Source organism: Chinchilla lanigera, unplaced genomic scaffold, assembly GCF_000276665.1.
Source record: "Chinchilla lanigera isolate Chin_1 unplaced genomic scaffold, ChiLan1.0 scaffold00017, whole genome shotgun sequence".
In the NCBI taxonomy this organism is placed as follows: domain Eukaryota; kingdom Metazoa; phylum Chordata; class Mammalia; order Rodentia; family Chinchillidae; genus Chinchilla; species Chinchilla lanigera.
The window spans coordinates 19,755,643-19,776,038 of NW_004955418.1; positions in this window are offsets into that span (position 1 = coordinate 19,755,643).

Consider the following 20,396-nt stretch of genomic DNA (forward strand, 5'->3'; position numbering starts at 1 on the left):
TGATTTGGGAGATTAAAGTTGATCATTCAGTGATCCTTTTAGCCATTAAATATCTAACCATGACAGTCAAAGCAGGAAGTTCAAGGTCCAAGCAGAACAGTGGTCTTGAAAGAGTTTCAATTAAAAATGTCTTAGTTCCCTGAAAAGAAAGACACTATTTCATGCCTGTATCTTGTAGTCTGAGTAACTAGTATGGAGATAACAAGGCACAATGTATCAATATTGTTACTCTCCTATTAGCCTGATTTGAAACTCTGTTTTATTCTATTTCTATTTTTTTCTTTTTCAATTTTTTTAAACAAATTTTTTAACTTAAAAATTAAAAAAAAAAACAACAAAACAGCAATGAAGAGAAAATCAAAACAACACAAAAGCAACAAAAATGATACATGACCTCAAAACAAAATGATAGAAATTTACAATGGTCGCTGAATTACATACTGTTATCTTCAATGAAGTTACTCTCTTCTTCGCTTTAAAATAAAAAAACAAAGTAGAAGAAAGGCAAGAGTGTTGCTTTGCCAGAAGGCTCTGGTGCCCTGCATGGGGGAGATGCTAACCAAGTACTCCTGTGTGTAACGAAGTGGGCCTGTGTCTGGAAGCTGAGTGGAGAACTAGAACGATTGCTCTGCTGGACCCCATCACCACATGGAAGGACTACAGCAGAAGATATGGCAGGGACTGGCTTAACCCTAAGTAATATAGAGAAAACATCGCAGATGCTCAGTGAAATTTCATACCCAGTATAACACAAAGTGAAAAAAACCAGCCCAGAAGCTGTGTCCTAACAAAACTAACAATAGCTCAAACGTTAGACTAGGAGTCTCTTTAATTCTAATAAACAAAACCAGTATGGGGATCAGGGATGTAAACTCAGACAGCAGATACCAGCCCAGAGAGAAGCCCAGGTGGGTTATCCTGTCATGGAAACGTAGTCCTGGATACACAAGACAGGATAAAGCCAATTTCCCTCATCACTACAGAGTGAGGAAAACCACATACCAGCCCCACATACTCAAATATCACTGGAAGAAGAAACAGAAGACATGACCTTTCCCAGAAAGAGAATGGGCAGATTCCAATGGGGGTTGTTACATTTTATAATGAGATTAAAATAAAATTTCTATTTTTATTTTTTCACTTTATCTTACTCCCCAGTGACCCGTGCTACATGAAAAAGATAAGATCACTTACAGAAAAAAGAGCATATTTTTTTAATGTGTTAAGATTTTAGCATAGGTTTATTGCTATGTCATCTCAAGATAGAAAGTTCTCTGGTGCATGAACAAATAAGCTGAATTTGACTACTGCTGAGACTATAACAGATAGAAAGCAAAAATTATAAGAAAATTATACTTCTGGGTTCTAGGATCTTTTTAAAAATGATAATAAACTAATTTGCACTTTTTAGATGCTCATTTATGCCAGTAAGTGAAAAAAATTGGGCAAAAGTAAACAATTATTCGAAATCAATTACCAAAAGTTTTTATTTAATTGCCAATTAAAATGTTTTTACTTTGCTTTTTGGAATTAATTTTAATTTTTAGTATGTCATACCATAAAACTGAATATTTGCTATTGTTATACAGTTCCAGAGATATTAACACTTGTACAGAGTCAAGTAACTATTACCCAAATCATTGTTCAGAGCATTTCTATTACCTTTAGAAAATATTTCTAGTTTTTCCCTTCACAGTACTGCAGATACATGCACTCATATACTTAATCCATGTTAACCACTGCCAGTGTAAGTTTGTCCTTTAGAAAATGTAGTATAAATGGAATCACAGCATATGAAACTGGATCCTTTTCACTCAGCATAATGCATTTGAGATAAATGCAAGTCATTGGATGGATCCAAAATTGAGGTTTCAATTGCCAAAATGTACTATATTGAAGAAATATAGTTGTTGTAAACATTCATCTACACACTTCTTATGTGAATATGACTTTTTCTAAAATACATAGTAATATTCCTGGGTCATATGATGAGGATGGACATAATTTAATAAGAGCTTCCAAACTGTTTCCCAGAGTGACTATTGTTTTGCATTTTTACCAAGAACTCATGCAGATTCCAAATGTCTCACAGTCTTGTTAGTACTTGATATTGTCAGCATTTTGATTTTAGCCACTCTAAAAAGTATTTAACTTACATTGTGAGTTAATTTACATTTCCCTCTTAGCTAAGTATCCTGAAGCTTTTTCTATACGCTTACTTGCCATCTTTTTATCTTCCATGGTGAAATGTTCATTCCCAAATTTTCCCATTGTTAGTTGGATAATTAGTTTTCTTACTTTCTAATTTAAATAAATTCTTATATAAATATATGTATATGTGTCTGTTCATTTTCTATCATTACACACATATTCATTTGTTGGATATGTAATTTGCGTTCTCTAATTCATCTTCTAAGAGAGAAAAAATATCAACTTCGATGACTCCATGTGACCTTTTCTCCTCTTATGGATCTAAGAAACTTTGGCCTAACTGCAGCTCACTAAGATTTTATTTTAAATGTTTATTTTACATATTGATGTCTTAAATTTCTACCTCTAACTTTTCTATATCTCCTGTATAAAGTAAGAAAATTAGATTGAGGGCTTTGTTACATGGATACCCAGTTGTTCCAACAACAGTCAAAAAAATCTATCCTTCCTGAATCAAATTGTATTGCAGTTTTGTGGACAATTGGCCGTGACTGAATTGGTCTACTTTTGGTTTCTGTATTCTGCTGATTGACATATACTTCTATCTCTTCATCAGTAAATACTACATTGTCTTTATTATTATAGCTTTTACAGCAAGATTAGAGAGCATGAATCTTTCCACCTCTGAACATCAAAATCGTTTTAGCTATTATAGCTCGTTTTCTATCCTTACACAATTTACAACTGTATAGTTGTGTTTGGTATTTGCGATGGGATCTTGCTGTGCTGCATGCGCTGGCCTCAAGCTCCTGGGCTCAACCCTCGCCAGGCTCCTGAGTAGCTAGAGTTACCAGTTGTGCTACCCTGCCTGACTTAGAATTATATCAAATTTAGAGACACATTCTAAATAAATTTCAGGTGTGCTAGAAATTTTTGGCATTCCAGTAAATCCATAGATCAATATATTTACAGGTCTTCACTATGTTGAGTTCACAATTTCATGGACATTCTTCTTCTCCAAATTTTAAGACTTTTTTTATTTTTCATTAGTGTTTTGTAGTATCCACATACCTAACTTTGAAAAAATGTTTCTCACCATTTCCAAGCTGCTGTATGTGTTCTTTTACAAGTTTGACATTCAGGGCTGGGGATTTAGCTCAGTGGCAAAGCGCCTGCCTGGCAAGCGCAAGGTCATGAGTTCGGTTCCCGGTACCGGAGAAAAACCAAAAAAATAAAAAAATAAAAAAAAATAAAAGTTTGACATTCAAATTATCACTTCTACATAAGCAAATGTGATTGATTAGCATTACATGTTGAAAAAAATGTATCCTTTACCCTACCAGGACTCATTTATTATAGGTTTTGTGGTGAATTTGGTACTTTCTTCTTTCTTTATTTTTAGCAACTCTATTTCATATATAATTAATATACAAAGAGCCCACATATTTAATGTGTACACCTTAATGAATATAGACATAGTGAAACACCCTGGATGCTATCACCACAACTAATGCAATATATCTCATTCCCTAAAGTTCCCTTCTGTCCTTCTGCTTTGTCTGAGTTTTGATATGAGCACTTACTCTTTCAACACATGTTGACGTATACAATACCATCCTGTTAGCCATACGCACTATGCATTTTTACAGTTGAATAGTAGGAATCTAGAAGTTTTTCATTGTACATGACTAAAACTTTATACTCATTAAACAAACCCTCATTTCTGTCACTTCCTGGGCTCTGGAAACCACCATGACAGCCTCTCCTATGAATTTGACAATTATAGATTTCCGGTATAAGTGGAATCATGTAGCATTTGTCCATTACTGGTTTATTTTATTTAGAATAAGGTCCACCAGACTCATCTACATTGCTGCAAATGCCATTATTTCTTTTTATAAGGATAAATAAAATTACTCTATTTACCAACCCCATTTTCTTTATTCACTCATATGTTGATGGACACCTAAATTGTTTGCGTAACTCGGGTGTTATAAATAATGCTGTAATGAATACAGTAGCGTAGAAATCTCTTTGAGATTTCAATAATTGATTTTAATTAAGAGCTCAATTAATAAAGCCCACAGTTCTCCAAAGAAGACATATAAATCACCAACAGGTATAAGAAAATACATTCAGCATCATTAATTATCAGGGAAATACAAATCAAAACTACAGAGATAATACATCATACCTGCTTAGATGGCTGTTATTAAAAAAAATTAAAAATAACATTTGTTTACAGGTATGCTGAGAAATAGGAACCCTTTAAAATTATTGGAAGTAAGTTCAAATAGTGAAGTATGGATGGAAATTTGTCAAAACAAAATTAAAATAGAACTGTCATACTCTTTAAATCTTATTTAGAGCCATCACAAGAATCACTTTGAGGATATTTTGCTTTTAAAGACAAAAATTTACTTTCACTTAACTTGTTCTCACAAATAAGTTGAGGAGCTCTTTAAAATTACAGAGTTGAGAAAACTTCAAAAACTAAACAGGTAAACAAGCATATTCCCCTTCAATATTTAATCTAAATACTACTAATCAATCACAAGGGAAAAAAAAGGCAAGCTCCAGGCTATACTTTTCAAAAGATGTGAATATTTCACACTTGGCAGATAACAGGTTTAATTCTTCCAATATCTTAATGAGTAATAATCATATTGAATGGAAATGTGAAAGGAAGAATGTTGTGTGTGTTCTATGAGGGGGAAGGAAGAGGGCTACAATATTAATCAATAATATCTCAGCAATGCAACAAAAGGATCATTGAGTTCCTGAAAATCCTCTTCCTCTGTTTAAACTGGGCACAAAATAATTATATTTTTGCCTACCTCACACATTTCTTCTGAGAAATATGATAAAACATCATAATATTATGAAATCATTTTACAGATTTCAGTGTTCATATAAATAAAAAATTTATTACTCTTAAATAGGTATTATTGTCATCCTTAGCACAAATAGTAATTACTTTTTAAATATGGAAGCACTTAAATTTGGTTATGAACAATTTTGCCACCTAAACTCTTTTACTCTGTTTAAACTTTGATAATTATTCAAATCTTCAGCTGATAGGTAAAACATTCTGCAGTTGATTATACATTTTTTTCTCTTTGTCTGAAAAAGAAACATATAACAACTTCACTTCACTTTCTCCCGCCCACATTGCCTTAATTTTTAAACTGTTCTTTCAAAGAACAAATGATGTGTTTGTATGATAGCCAATTTTAGTGCTTTAACCTCAGATCTTATCATATTTGATATTCCTATGCATGTAGCGCAGGAAATCAAAGCTTCTTTATCATGTCTCACTTCAGTCTCCATGTGCTCTTCAGGGTACTTTCCATTGGAAACACAACAATAAGCTAAGGCACACTAGCAAAAGAAAAAGAAATTTTATTTGTGGGCCTTAATGAAAATAAAATGTATGTGGGAGTGACAATTGCTTCACTTATTACTCAAAAAATGATTTCTGGAATTACTTATAAATTGAGTTGTGACTTTTAAGACACGTTATTCCCAGGCAAGGTAGCCCAAGTGTTGAAAAGATAGCTCCCCCAAAACTGTAGGACAAAATGCTAACAGCGTGGTACATGGAGAATTCTGTTCCTACACTACTGTACTTAAGACAAAAGTCCTGGAACTGATTTAAAATCTCCTTTCTGCCAAAATCACTGTATTCCAATGGGCTAAGTTTGAGTCATATGATCATGTCCTTAAAGAAATATGTGTGGTGGCCTGAGGGTGCAAGTGACAGCAAGGTGTTTGCCAGACCTTGTTCAGCTTTCTCCTCAACACAGTCTTCTGCTTCTCTGACTGGATCCTCATAGCTTTTATTCCTTCACTAAACTCTGTGCATGCCATCTACTCATAGTTCACTGCAACTGATCTTCTATTATCCTCTCTTAAATTTACATTTGCTCCTTAGGTTATCTCTCTCATTCTCCTTGATTCAATCTTCATGTTGATCTTTTTGACTCCAAATTTATTTTAACCATCTCCATTACACTCTACTCCTGGGGTCTAAACTTTTATTCTTATTTTCGCTGGGCTTATTTTCCCCATATTTGATATCTTGCTTTTTATTACTTCTGTGCCCATGTGTGGGTTATGAACTCTAATTATCCAATAATAATCAATCTTCCCACCGGTTTTATATTACATTTGTCACTAGTTCCTTTCCATTACACCCTTTTAGAATATTGAGAATGCATTCCCTCAGCTCTCAGAGAGGTTGAAGACTGAATGGTGCTTGCCAGAGAGGCTCGGAGGGAAGGCGAGGATGAGCAAAGGGAGACCACGGAGCCAGGTTAAAGACTGGCATGAGTGAGAACTCTGTATGCTATTGAACAGGAGGGTAGCTATAGGTAAGAGTAAGGTACTGGGTGTTTCAAAACACTAGGAAAAAGAAATTTCAACATTTTCACCATAAAGAAGCAATAAATGTTTGAGGTGAAAGATATGTTTAAACCGATTTATGTATTATGCAGCATGCGTGTGTAAGGAAACAATGCTAGCACCCCATCAATATGTACGACTTTTATCTTTTTATGTGTCACTTCAACCTAAAACATGAATGAAATTATTATTTAAAAAACCCATTCATTTTTCTCTATTTCCGCAAAGATTAACATAGCTAGTACATGTCATATGCAAATACATGTCATATGCACTATTATCACAGTTTTAAGGGTTTATGGGTAAAGACCAGAAAAGTAAATGAGAATAATTACTGAAAAAAATTTTAAAATATTAAACTGAGCATGAGGGTGCCTTTTAGTTCAGGTTTAACTTTAAGCTGATAAAATTCCTAAATTTAGAAGTGATAAAAGCGTGACATTTGGCCAGGGAGGGTGGCCCACACTGTAATTGCAGCAGCACCTGGGAGGCTAAGGTAGAATGATTCTTTTTTTTTTTTTTCTGGTTTTTTGGTTTTTCTCCAGTACCAGGAACCGAACTCACGACCTTGCGCTTGCCAGGCAGGCGCTTTTGCCGCTGAGCTAAATCCCCAGCCCCAGGTAGAATGATTGCTATAAGTTCAAGGCCATCCTGGACTACCTAGGGCGACACTGTCTCAAAAATAAAAAAAAAGTGACATTTGAAATGTTCTCTTCAGATTTTTTTTTAAAGAAAGGAAAGTGAAAGAATCAATTGCAATTTCTTAAAATCAATGCATTTCACATTTTATTTTTATTTATTAGGACATTTTGGTGGTACATAATGTTTATATTCCTTGTGGAGAGTTGCTCCATGTTCACAGTCTCTCTCAGTTCCTTGATTCATCCCTTCTTTCTCCCTTCCTTTCCCATTCTTGACCCTCTTTCCAGATGTTTTGCATATGTTTGCAGCACATAATGCTTACATACTTTGTGTGGACTTGGTACCTGTACATAACACATCTCTATTCTTTTATTTTCTACCATGAATTAAAATTTAACTCTCCCCCCCCCATATATAATCTATTTCTGGAGCACATCAAAACATTAGACTACCTGTTACTTTTCTTGGATAGAAATGTACCTGCTTCTTAAATAATGCTTACTGTCCTAATCTGGCAATCTTAACATCTGGAGATGTCCAAGAATAAGAACAGTATCTGCTGTGTGTAGGTGAACTGTGTGTAGGTTACTCTCTTGAACTGGCCTGTCAGTATTTTGCATGTTCTGCTGGTATCCAGTCTTGCAAAGAGTGAGATGTTCTTTATGTGATTTGAGATGCAGTACTTACAGTACAAGGGAAAGAGATGCATGTAATAAATCCAGCTAGAGACTGGTACCTGAAGTAAAGATGCATGTGGACTATTCTGAATTTGTAGTTGAATCAGGAAAACTACTGAGGTTTTCCATATACTAAAAATTGACTCTCTTCCAGAATCATCTTGAAAGGGAATCTCTTATAAAGAGAAAGCTTCAGTCAGGCAGTAACTACCTCTTTCTGCCCCACTCTCCTGCTTTTTTGTGCATATGCATGGTTTAGTTAAATCACTGACAAGGAAACTATCAGCCTTATGTTTCCACTAATGTTAGGAGCAGCACATAGAATTTGTAATGTTAAACATAACAGCTGATCATACTATAGAGGAGTAAAAAAGGACAAAAAAATGACGCCATTAGCCATGCAAATGTGCAGCACATCTGTACTAAATTGTCATTTGCATGAATACGGCCGAGACAAGCGGGATTACTGTCATTAGTGCATGCTGTTTGCACTGCTATATTGTACTTAAGGTTGGGTGGGTGTTTCCATTTATAATGCCCCCCTTCTTTTTTAGGAGTTTATAATTTGGTTGTAATAATCTGCTTTTTGATGAAACATTACTACAAGTTCACAGAAGGGGAGCAATTTTTAATTACAAAATTGAATTCAAATTGGTAGAGCTGTGTTTCAGCTAGGAAAAAGCATCTAAAAACACCCACAGAAAATGATGCTTTTTTCTAAAATATAATTCTGTTGGGGTGAATGTTCAGAATGTGTTAAGTTTCAGGGAGAAAATGGGATTTATCTCACCATTTTAGATTTATTAATTTTTTCAGTCCCTCATGAAGAAACTAATATGATAAATTCTGTCCATGTTTGTTCTTGATCAACTTCTGTAAAAAACTATTTCAAGTTAATGTCTTAATGATAGCAGTAAGATATTAGTACATGAACTTTTGATAAACTATATACTGTACATGCATTTAGATGTTCTTTGGATTCTAACAAGATACAAGGTAATATACACAGTTGTTTTGTTTTGTTTTATTTTTCTACTTTTGAGTACTGGGGATTGAACCCAGGACCTTTGCAATGAACTACATCCGTAACTCCATTTTAAAATTTAATTAGAGACAAGGTCTTGCTAAGTTGCCCAAGCTCACTTTGAGCTTGCTATTCTCCTGCCTCAGCCTGTAAGACTGTTAGGATTACAGGTATGGGCCACAAGCCCTGGCAGTGACACATATGAAAATAAAATCTGTTTTATCTACTTAAGAACTAATGGCAAACTATTTCTTAATTCAGAAAAGTTGGCAAGTAGTTTATGTGCATTAATGAGATTTTTAAAAAGTCAAAGCTACAATTATGACCCACAGTTATGAAATAAAATAGCTGCTCTATTTTCTCCAGTATACATTGATTGGTGAGGGATGATGGCTGTGCTTTGATGGTGAAAAATTTCAATAACTTTATATTCTGGAAAGAAGTAGAGATGTGTGTGCGGGTGTGTGGGTGTGTGCAAGAGCATGTGTGCATGTGTGCATTGTTTGTTATATAGTACACTAATGGGGAAAAACAGAAGTTAAATTAATGTCTAAACATTGAATACAGTTATTGATTATTAAATTAATTTAAATTTGCTTCTGTAATACCCTTGGAGAAAGAGTACCATTTGTTAAAACAATTTCCATGCCCATTTAGAATTGTCCTTTTGTAGCCATAGGTTGTGTATAAGCCCCAAATCTGTGCATATTTGTAGATATTTCAGTAGGACCCTGTGAGGAAGCAGACAATACCATCAAATGGGGAAAAAATGAATTAAGTTTAGTATTTGTAATAGCATAAGTGGGTCAGAGGAGAGCTGAATGTAGTAGTACAGCCTCAGGATGAGAAACAGAGGTGCTTAAATACCATACAAGCACAAGAGGAAGAAGAGTCATTGCAAAGTGGAGAGAGAGAGCTTGGGAAAGGCCTTCCTGATAGGAGCCATGACAGTTTAAAGAAGAGACCTTCCCAACACAGCTCCAGAGAGGGAGCAGACAGGAAGATGGTAGCATCTTCATTTTCTCACTGCTCTTGTTCTTGGAGGTGGTGCCTCGGTTCATGAACTTAATTCTTTCCCCGATTCTGGACACAAACTGAATTAGACAAGAATTGAATCACATTCAACGGTTAGGCTCACTGGTGACCTTATGAAGAAGGCTGATTTGGTTCTTGTTCAATTCAGTTTGCAGCCAGAATTATGGAATGAACTGAGCTCGTAAACAGAGGCACCACTGTATTGTTCATCACATGCGACTGGAGGAGCAAAAACAAGGCAAGCAAATGAGTGAGGAACAGTACACGTTCTGAGCTTAAGTGGCTGTCGGTCTTAGTGTGCAGTGAGTTTTGGCAATTACATGTTCATGCAATCTACTACTTTTTACGCTGTTTGGCAATTCATTCATGAACAAATAACTGATAGAAATCCTGTTATGGAGCACACAGGCAGCCTTGGAAGATACAATTGGAAATATCTTTTCCTGTGCTATAGAGAGGAACAAGATATGCTGGGAAGATAGCACCTACATGAATGAATGTCACTAATCATAGTGCAGAATCACTTTCTGTGCTTCATACTAACTGCTATTGATGAGGGATCCATTCCTACAGATGTGGAGAAAGACACCTGGAGAGGTGCTTATCCAGACAGGGCTCAAGTGGTGGCAGGATTGCATAGAGAAAGCATGATCTCTTCCACTTCAGGGATGTTCTCTCTCAGGTACAACAATTTGCCTGGCCACAGAGCTAGTTAACAAAGAACCAGCTAATAACTCCTGGGGAAAGGAGAGCTTTGATGTCTGCAGATGAAATTTGTTTCCACTGAATGTGAAAATAGCTTCTGTAATTGTCAGAATGAAGAAATAACATAACTATACCAGCCCATGAAAATGTTTGGGAGACTCTTGCCATTACTTTGGACCACTTCCTAAAGGTTCTGGGTGTGGGACAATGACAAGGGAAGCACGGCGAGAAATCCAGCTATTCACAGAGATGACACAGATCCGTACAGCAGGGAGATGGTGAAATGGAAAAGATGGGCACGAAACCACGGGTTTTTACAAAGGGATCTCTGACATCTGAGCATTTCAATACTACATTTAAATGTGCAATACTGCTCTCAGATCAACTAAAAAGAAAAAGAAATATTTAGATGGTCAGGTGTATTGTTGTCTAGGATCGTGTCCTCCGGAATGTAAGTTTCTTTCCGATGTGTTCTTACAAAGCCAGGGGAGGCTGATCGCTTTCTCCGCTGCCTCCCTGCAGTTCCAACAAGTATCATTATCTCTAATCCCAGCATTGCTTGTCCTGCTGAGCATCCAATAGCTATTAAAGATAGCTTTTTGCAGTATTAACTGAAGCCCTCAGTCCAGTGGCAGCGTGGGGATATTTTGGAATATTTTAAACCACATTCAGAATGGCTTGTTGGAATTTATTTAAGATATTTTGGTCTAAAATCTTGCTCATCTCACCAGGATTGACATGTACATGAGAATGCTGTGATTTTCTTACTAGAGGATTCATACTGATTAAGGAAATTTGTTCATCAGGTTTGTATGTAAATTGGTTTTGTGGAACTGGAATTTGCTAATATAATCCTAATCACAAAGACAGGAATAGCATTGATGGTATTTAAGGTATATAAGTTAAACAAAAACCAAGATATTATGGAATGCATCTTAACATAAAATCCCTCTTTAAATGTTTGGGTATGCATGAATTTCCTAGGATAACTATCAAGACTTCATTCAGTTTCTCTTTTAGTCTTTTGTGATGACACAATGATGTTTTCATATCCAAGCAGGATTCCTGGATTAGGAAAAAACTGTGTTTGGGCCTGACTTTAAGAAAGTTAAGAAATGGCAGCATAAACAAGTCACTGGTCCTCTCTGCTTCTCCTTCTATTAAAATTTAAGTAGGACTTTTTGATATTTAATCCCCCTTTTCAGATAATTGGTATGATTCCTGAATTCAACTTTGAGTACACATGTCTATAGCATAAGAGATGTACAAAAGCAAAATGTTCAAAATCTAAATGTGTTATGAATTGAATTTGGGAAATTAAATTAGGATTGATAATGACAACATGTGAACATCAAGGTTTTGTCTTCATTGTATCACAATGAAGCAAAAGATTATGTACACACACACACATTTACACATGTTCAAACACACATACACTTATCACTCAGCAAGCATAGTTTCAGACACCTGGATCTTGTACACCATGGAGACCAAAACACGCAGATGTTTTCAGTAAGTTTTGTCCTTGGCATATTTTTACAACTTCTCTTGAGAATCTCAGTAATACAAGCCCAAAAGAAGGGTACAAGTATGGGGTGAGTATTTGTATGCATGCATGTGTGTATCTGTGTGTGTGTGTAACAGAAAGAGACAGAGACAGGAAGACACAGAGAGAGAGAGAGTGAGCAAGAAAGAGGGGGGAGGGAGCGGGAGAAAGGAGAGTAGAAGGAAAGGAAAGAAAGAAAGAAAGAAAGAAAATTAACCATTTCCTTATCCACAGGATATAGCACAGTGCATTCTGATAACTTTCAGAAAAAAAAAAGTTGAGATAAATTCTCCATTTCTCTTGGTTACTGTCATCTTACCTTTTGTCTCAGATGCAAAAGAATGATTTATCATTACTTCAACTTTGTACTGACAAAGACTATTCATTTTAATCCTATTTCAGCCTATAATTTAGTGTGTGTGTTTCTAAGGTCTTGTACCTTACCCTTTATTTCATTCCATTTGAATGCTTACTCTTCAATGTACATAAACATGCACTGTTCTTTCATTCTTCACTATGCTTGTGCTGGAAGCAGGTAGAGAGAACACTTTCGGTGAGCTTGGGCTTGCTTGGGTCACTAGAGAAGCCTGCTTTCCTTACTTGTCATTTCAAGTTACTGTAAAAAGAGCAGCTCTTAAAAATGCATGACTTCATGGAGTAAAATGTGTCAAAAGTGGTTTAAAATAATACAATCCTAAGAACCATAGGGGGTGGGAGGGAACAGCAGAAAGAATTACTGGTATTTTCTTCTCCTGTGTCCTGTATTTATAGCCAGTGCCATAAAAGCACAACAGGGATACATGTGGGACACAGTCATTTTCTCCAAATAAGTTTTGCCAAAATGACTGCATTTACTCCTGTCACACTTATTAATTATCGCAATACGTACTGCTGCAGTGACTATCTGAGTGCCCATGTGCTTTGACATGGATATGATTCTTGCTCTAATAAGGTGAGAAAAAATACCATTGAGTGTGACTTCAGAATGCTGTGGGTAATAATTTAGGAATAATCACTGCAGAAATCAGTTTCTTAGGGGAATCATCTATGAGTTCTAAAACAATCGTTGTACTAAAACTTAAGTGAGAAAGAGGTATATAGCAGTGTTGCACGACAAGAGAATTTCCTAATGACACAAATACTTTGTCAGAAGGTGCCAATATATCCCTTGCCGTGATGTTTTGAGTTACAAATAATTTTTACTTAAATTAGTATGAGGTAGGACATACTTTGAGCTTTCTAATATACAGTTAAATTATTGGGCCTAGCCTATCCTCAATCATGAGGATAATAGCTGAAATCTATATTCTGAGGTGTCAACTAACTGGACTTTTAATGTTTTTCTCTCTTAAAATTTTCAATTTAATTATTTTAGTTTATTTTTTTATATTTTTGGTACCAGGAATTGAACTCATGTCCTCAAGCTTGCCAGGCAAGTGCTTATGCCATTGAGGTACATTTCCAGCCCAATTATTTTGGTTTCAGAGTCACACCTTGTCCTGCACCGTGTTCATCAATGATGCCAAATTTAACAAAAATGTGTGCACCGATTTCTGCAGCCAAAGTATCTGGATACGTACAAATCCAGGAAATTGCTTTACAGTGGCATAATCTATGCCTTCAAAGGATGTTTGGTGTGTCAGTGTGGGTTTTGTTCTCAAACTGGTGTAGCACAGTTTTGCAGGTGCAAATCCAGAAGCCACTTTTAAAAATATGGTGCATCATTCATTCCTGAGAAATGAGTGGTATGCTAGCCTGAGAATTTAATAGTGCAAATTATATTTCATTCTCAAAATTCATGAAGTTCTAAACTTACATATATTTTCATCATTCTCTCCCCAACAGCACTGAAGGAACTAAATATATTCGAAGGTATTTTTCTTTGTAAATTCAAGCTCATGATAGCTGTAGAGGATAAGTAAACAGTTGGCAAGGAACTCCCTCTTGTGGTCAAACATTCTTAATTAGAAAAAGAGATTTGTCCTCCACTGATGGTCTGGATTATTAAAACATGGGTCACTTGTAACCATTAAGATTAACAATACTGATATACGTGGTTTTACTAAAGCAATTCGTTGCCAGTTAGAGTTGAATTCTGGAACATATGCTCTTAATTTCTCCTAAAAGAGGGCTTTGCTGTGCTGCGCTGGATAAATCCACTTTAAATTGCAATTTCCAAGATTTCTTGTTAGCTTTAAAATACCATGCCATTCTTTTAATGTTACACACACACTGTTTCTCTCACACACAGCACACACATTAGAGCAAGATGTTTGTGAATCAAGGACTGTAAGGAATTCACATGATCTTTGTGATGCCAGCACTTTGTCTTTTGTAGTGTAGTTTCTAAAACTGTAGGGCTGCTAAATATTTCTCTAAGCAGCAGGCGGAACAGTTCCCACATGCAGTTAACCGGTGCTCTCCCAGAGTACATGGGGCAAGCAAGTTTATTGTCAGGGCAATAAATGTCTAGCATCCAATCAGAAATGTCCCAAGCACTTATTATGAATGAGGCAAATTACCAGACACATGATGAAGCCGACAAATTATAATTTTTTTCGTGATGATTTGACTTTAGACATGCCTCCAACTACTTCACAAGACTGGTAATAGACAGACATTATCTCTCCCCGTTCTGAATATGCAATTCGTTTCCATGATAGCAAATTAAAACCTGATGCCAAGAAACCTTGGACTTAACTGATATCCTGACAGAACATCAAAGGTTGGGAAGAAGGCCCTGCTCTCGGATGAGGTCACTGCTGCCAGCTCCAATACTAACGATCCGATGTGAACCAACTTCTCTCCTGGGTGACTTTCAATATGAGCAAAGTCAAGCCATTATTTAAAGAGAAAAGAGAGAGATGCTGAGCATATGAATTCTACAATTTGTGCAAGAAATGTCTACAGGCGCAGAGAGCTCTTTCGGTTCTGGTTCCAGACTCCCTTTGTCCTCCTAAAGTTTAAAACTCAATTAATCATCAGCCAAATGATACATTTATGTTCTCTGAATATGAGCTAAGGAAGAGAGTACATGAGAGGAGAAAATTGTTTCTCTTTTCACTTTTTTTATACTTGAAAACTTCTGTCCTTGCTATGTGTTATTAACTTGTACATTTTCTTTCTTAATTATTTTCCTTATTGTCAGTTATACAAAACTAGGTATGTTTAATGTAGGGTAACTCAAAATACATGTATTTTTAATATAAAAAGCATTTCATTTTACATAAGTGTAATTTCATGTCATTATATAGACATTATTCTTTTCTTTGTCCAAATTTGTTTGTTTTAGCAATCTTACTTTTAGCAGCAAGCACACTCTTTATTCTACCAATAAACTACTTTAGAGGCATTTAAATAGCTTCTCAAGGTTTTCAATACTAAGAGAAAAGCCTATTTCAATACACGTTGATTGATAAATCCAATTATTTAATAATATAATCTATTTAAATTTTGGTAAATAACATGTCATACCTTTTTAATTAGTGCATTTCACTCTTAAAATTATATGTATTTTAGTGTTATTACAAATATAAATCAAGGATTTATTTTTAATTTGAGCATTTAATTTATAAAGTGTTTAGAGAATATCATTTTTATGATAATCTGTAAAGAATAAAAATAAATTTCTTCTTACCAAAAAATAATTAATCTTTGAATTCAAAGTTGGATTCCAAGCAAAAAATACTAATGATTTAAAAATTATACTCCAGTTGATTATTGCCACCTGCATTTTTTCTATAACTCTATTCTATTCCATAATATCAAAATCCTTCATATTTTGAGTACTAAAATGGTTCTTCAAAATGTGGACTGAGCTCTTTTGTGCACTTGGATAGAAATTCAGGGTAATTTAGCTGGTGTTAGAGGTAATTATTGGTGTGTAATAGATGTTCCTGCAATATATTTTCTAGAAGAGTAATTTATTTCCTGCAAAATAGAACAGCACAATACATGCCCACATATACAAAATTTACCTGTTTCTTTTTTTTGTTGTTTGTTTGTTTGTTTTTTCCGGTACTGGGAATCAAACTCATGACGTTGCGCTTGCCAGGCAGGCGCTGTGCCTCTGAGCTAAATCCCCAGCCCCTACCTGTTTCTTTTATCTTTCTATTTTATGTATTTTATCTAACATTAAATTATTTTTGGTAGAAGAGAAAAAATCTCAATGAATTATAATTATATTATTGATTATAAGACAAGTACTTTCAGAGAAGTTTAAAAATCAATGTCTTAGAATCAATGAAGTATATATCATATATAACTTGTGATTGTGTAAACACATATGAATAACATACAAATATACATCAATAATAATATATGCACAAGTAAAAGAACTCTGGCCATTGTTTTAATATTTTTAAAATAATTGACTCTATTTAATTTTACTCATTTTAATTTAACTTAATTGATGAGGAGCATGCTTCACAATTTTGCCCTTTTGTCCTGGAATGAATGTTATAAATGTTTATTTTATTCATGTTTAGACTATAAAATACTACACAAATATACAAAGTATCTGCAAGTAAGAAAGAACACATTTCTCTACTGCAAACCTAAAGCCTCTGCAAATATTTTAGATATAAGAAATATTTCTTTGAAATGCTGTATGCATATACATGGTTTTAAAACATCATTAATAAATATTGTCATTGAAAAGTAGAAAATATATATCCCTTTACATTTATTTTCATACAAAAATGTAATTTTTATATATCTGATTGAGAGAAATCCAAAATGGTTCATCACAGATTACTGGCTCAACTGATTTTACACACCGTAGAATTTTTTTTTTAAGAGTAGGAAGAATTTATTGAGAGAAAGAAAGATTCTGTCTGAGAGGAACAGAAGGGGGCCCAGAAAGTGGGTTACCTGCCAACCCCACTTCTCAAAGGTGCTTTATTGAGCAAACCTACGAGGTGAACTGGGCTTAAGGTGGGACAGAACTATAACCAATCTTCCTCTATTTCATCCTTGCAACCCAAAGCTCCATTAGCGCCACCCCTCTGGCCAAATGTTACATATCACTTTACTAGCTTTTTGCTCTTAATTTCAAACATAGATCTGGCCAAAAGCTCTCAACAGTAAACATGCTACCATCCCAACAAATAGACTACACTGAAATTTTGTTTCTCTAGCCAGGCAATATCTCTAAACACAAGCAAAATGTAGACCAACTTTCACCAAAGCACAATATATTACCTGGGATCCAGCAGCCAGTGTGGTCCTTCTCAATTGAAGCCTCCTGAGCTTCATCTCAGTCGGCAGCATTTCCATCAGTACTCTGACTTTCCAGGCTCCAATCAGAGTCTCCAGTATAGTTTGCAGCATACAGGGCTGCCTCTTTGGCCAGTCTTTCAAACTTTTCTGAATAAATTCCAAAGGTTCTTAAGTCACATGGCCAGGCAACATCACAACAATAACCCCACTCGTGGTACAATTTTGTGTTGGTTTGGGGGTTATTTTTCCAAGGGGAACAATCCAATGCAGGACACATAGTTTATAAGATTATTTATAGTAATCACTCAAAAAATGATACACCTAAGAGTGTGCAGGAAATCTGTCCACACACTATAGACCAGGAATCCAGCTGAAGGCCTGGATCCTGAAATAATGTCCTACATGAGTCCAGCTGAATACAGCCCATAATGATGCCTCCCATGAATCCAGCTGGAGGCCCAGAGCCCATAACAATACCTCACGCAGGCCTTTTTCATAAGGATTTGCACTGGGAAGGCCCAAAGATCAGTGGTGGAATCTAGAAAGTCTGTGCCAGCAGGTTGAATGATCTGTGCTAGCAGGCTGAGGGATCTGCACTGGAGCCAGAAAGGGATGCTCAGAAGAACCAGAGCTCCCCCAAAAAGTACCACAGCCATCCTCGGCAACAGTGAGGTCCCAAGCTCCTCTGATGATCAAGATGGCTGAGTTCCCATCAGGGAAGCCAATGTAGCAGGCTTTTCCAGGAGGCCGGCAGTGCACCATCTTCCCTTCCGGAGCCAGGAAGCAATGCTGAAAGTGAGGACAAGAGCTCCCCCAAACTGAACCGAAGCCATTCTCAGTGCCAATGAGGTCCCAAGCTCCTCAGAGGATGAAAACAGCCAAATTCATCAGGAAAGCCAGCATGACGAGCTCCTCCAAAACAAATAACAGCTCCCCACAGCTTCTATCAGCTCCCAACAGCCTCTCTCAGCTCCCAACAGCCTCGTTCTTCTTCGCCAGGTCTGCCTCTTGTGCTGCTGGCAACAGTCCTCAGGTGGGCCTCCCAGCACCACCCTCACTCAGCTCAGCTGGGGGTTATAAATTGACCACCAGTTGTCAATCCACTACACCAATCAATAAGATTACAAGTATAGTCACTTAAGTAACGTGTATCCAATGGCAAATCTTAGGATGGGTGTGAGGTGGGACAAAACTATGGTATAAGCCATGGGCAAAGACAAAATATCACAAAATTTTTTATTCTAAAATTTTGATTACCTAAGTGAGTAAAAATCTGGGATCTATGAAATGAAAGCAAACTCTTACCTCTGTCCAATTATCTTGGTAGAAGACTTCCAAATGATAGAGGGGAATGAAACTGCCAACTTGCTAGATGTCCAAAATGCTAAGCTGTGTTCTCTAAAATCATGGAATGAATTCTAGGAACAATGCAGGTTAAGAGTAGTAAGAATTTGAGTGGAAGAAATCTTCTGTCTGAGAGGGACAGAAAAGGGTCTGGAAAGAAGGGTTCCCTTACACCACAGAATTTTAAAGTTAATAAAATTTGTTAAATCTAAAATGGTTAGCCTACCTTGCTTGATCTCGCCATAACAGACATTATTACCATGTTTTGTTGATTCTATATCATATTTTTTTTAATTTAAAATGAGAAGTAACTGTGGAAGGGGTTTTCTGGTAACATGCTTGCCTAGAATGCACAAGGCCCTAGATTCAAAATCCAACACCTCAAAGGCATAAAGATCAAAGTGAAAAAAATTCCTCTAATTATACTGTGACATGCCACAAATTGCAAGATAAACTCCAATTCCCAACATGGGGAGAGTATCAAAGTAGAATAGGTGAAATATTACAATCAATCACGATACCTATTTCTGCAAAATACAGCCTGACCACAGCTTCCGAACATGTTTGCACAGTGGCACTCCCTACAGATGTGCTAATGGGGAGGGTCATTGTGACATAGGAATGTTTGAATACTGGGAACTTCCTCAGATGGCAGAGGAAAATCTGATAACTTAAATGACTCAGGAAGTATGGGTTCTGCTATGGGATATCAGGTGATGCTGTGATATTATTTTTAATAAGTTTATTTACTGAAGGAATTTTTCCATAAATACATCTTGCTAGAGTTTATAAGTAAAACTAGAATTTATGTAGAAAGAAAGGGAAGCAAAAGAGAGGAGAGGGAAAACTATATTAAACAACTTTTACTGTTGGAGATCATACATAAGTATTGTGTATGCATGCGTGTGTGTGTGTGTGTGTGTGTGTGTGTGTGTGTGTGTGTGAGACATTCCCATGGATCTGAAGACTATATCTGTTCAAGTTTTAGTGAAAAAGAACCCATGGCTTTGATTAGCTAATAACTTATCCAAATCCAGGAATACAATTAATATTCAAACGTATCTGTTTCCAAATCTTTGTCTTCTCCAATATCTCAAAATATCACTCTTGACTTTACTGCAGGCAATTTTATCCCCAAATTTACTCAGCAAGTGAAGAAATTTCTGTATACCATCAGAACTGGAGCTCTATGATATGCCATAGGTGTTAGATTTGCAATTCTTTTCATCTGGCATATTCTGACAATTTATAGAATGTCTGGCCACTTGTGCAAAGAAATGAATGCTATTGACATATTTCCCAGGAGTCTTCACACTCTGTGTCCTTCACCACTGATAGTGGACTTCTATGAATTTTGATTCAAGATTCTGAGGGTGCAGTTCTTCAAGTTTCTCTACTACACAAGCTGGCTTGACTCAGTTAACACACAAAATTATGAAAATGAAAATGTTCATTTTTCCTGGTTGAGTCTACCATAACCTTTTCATTAGAAGCATGGATGTAAATTTTGAAACAGGAAATCACCTAGCCTGATGAGTAAAATAACCGGAATACATCACATCATGTCATTATATATCAAAGTGGAGAAAACAGCACCAGGAGAAGTGGAATAAGGTCAGTTTGCCATGATATTTTTGGAGGAAACGGG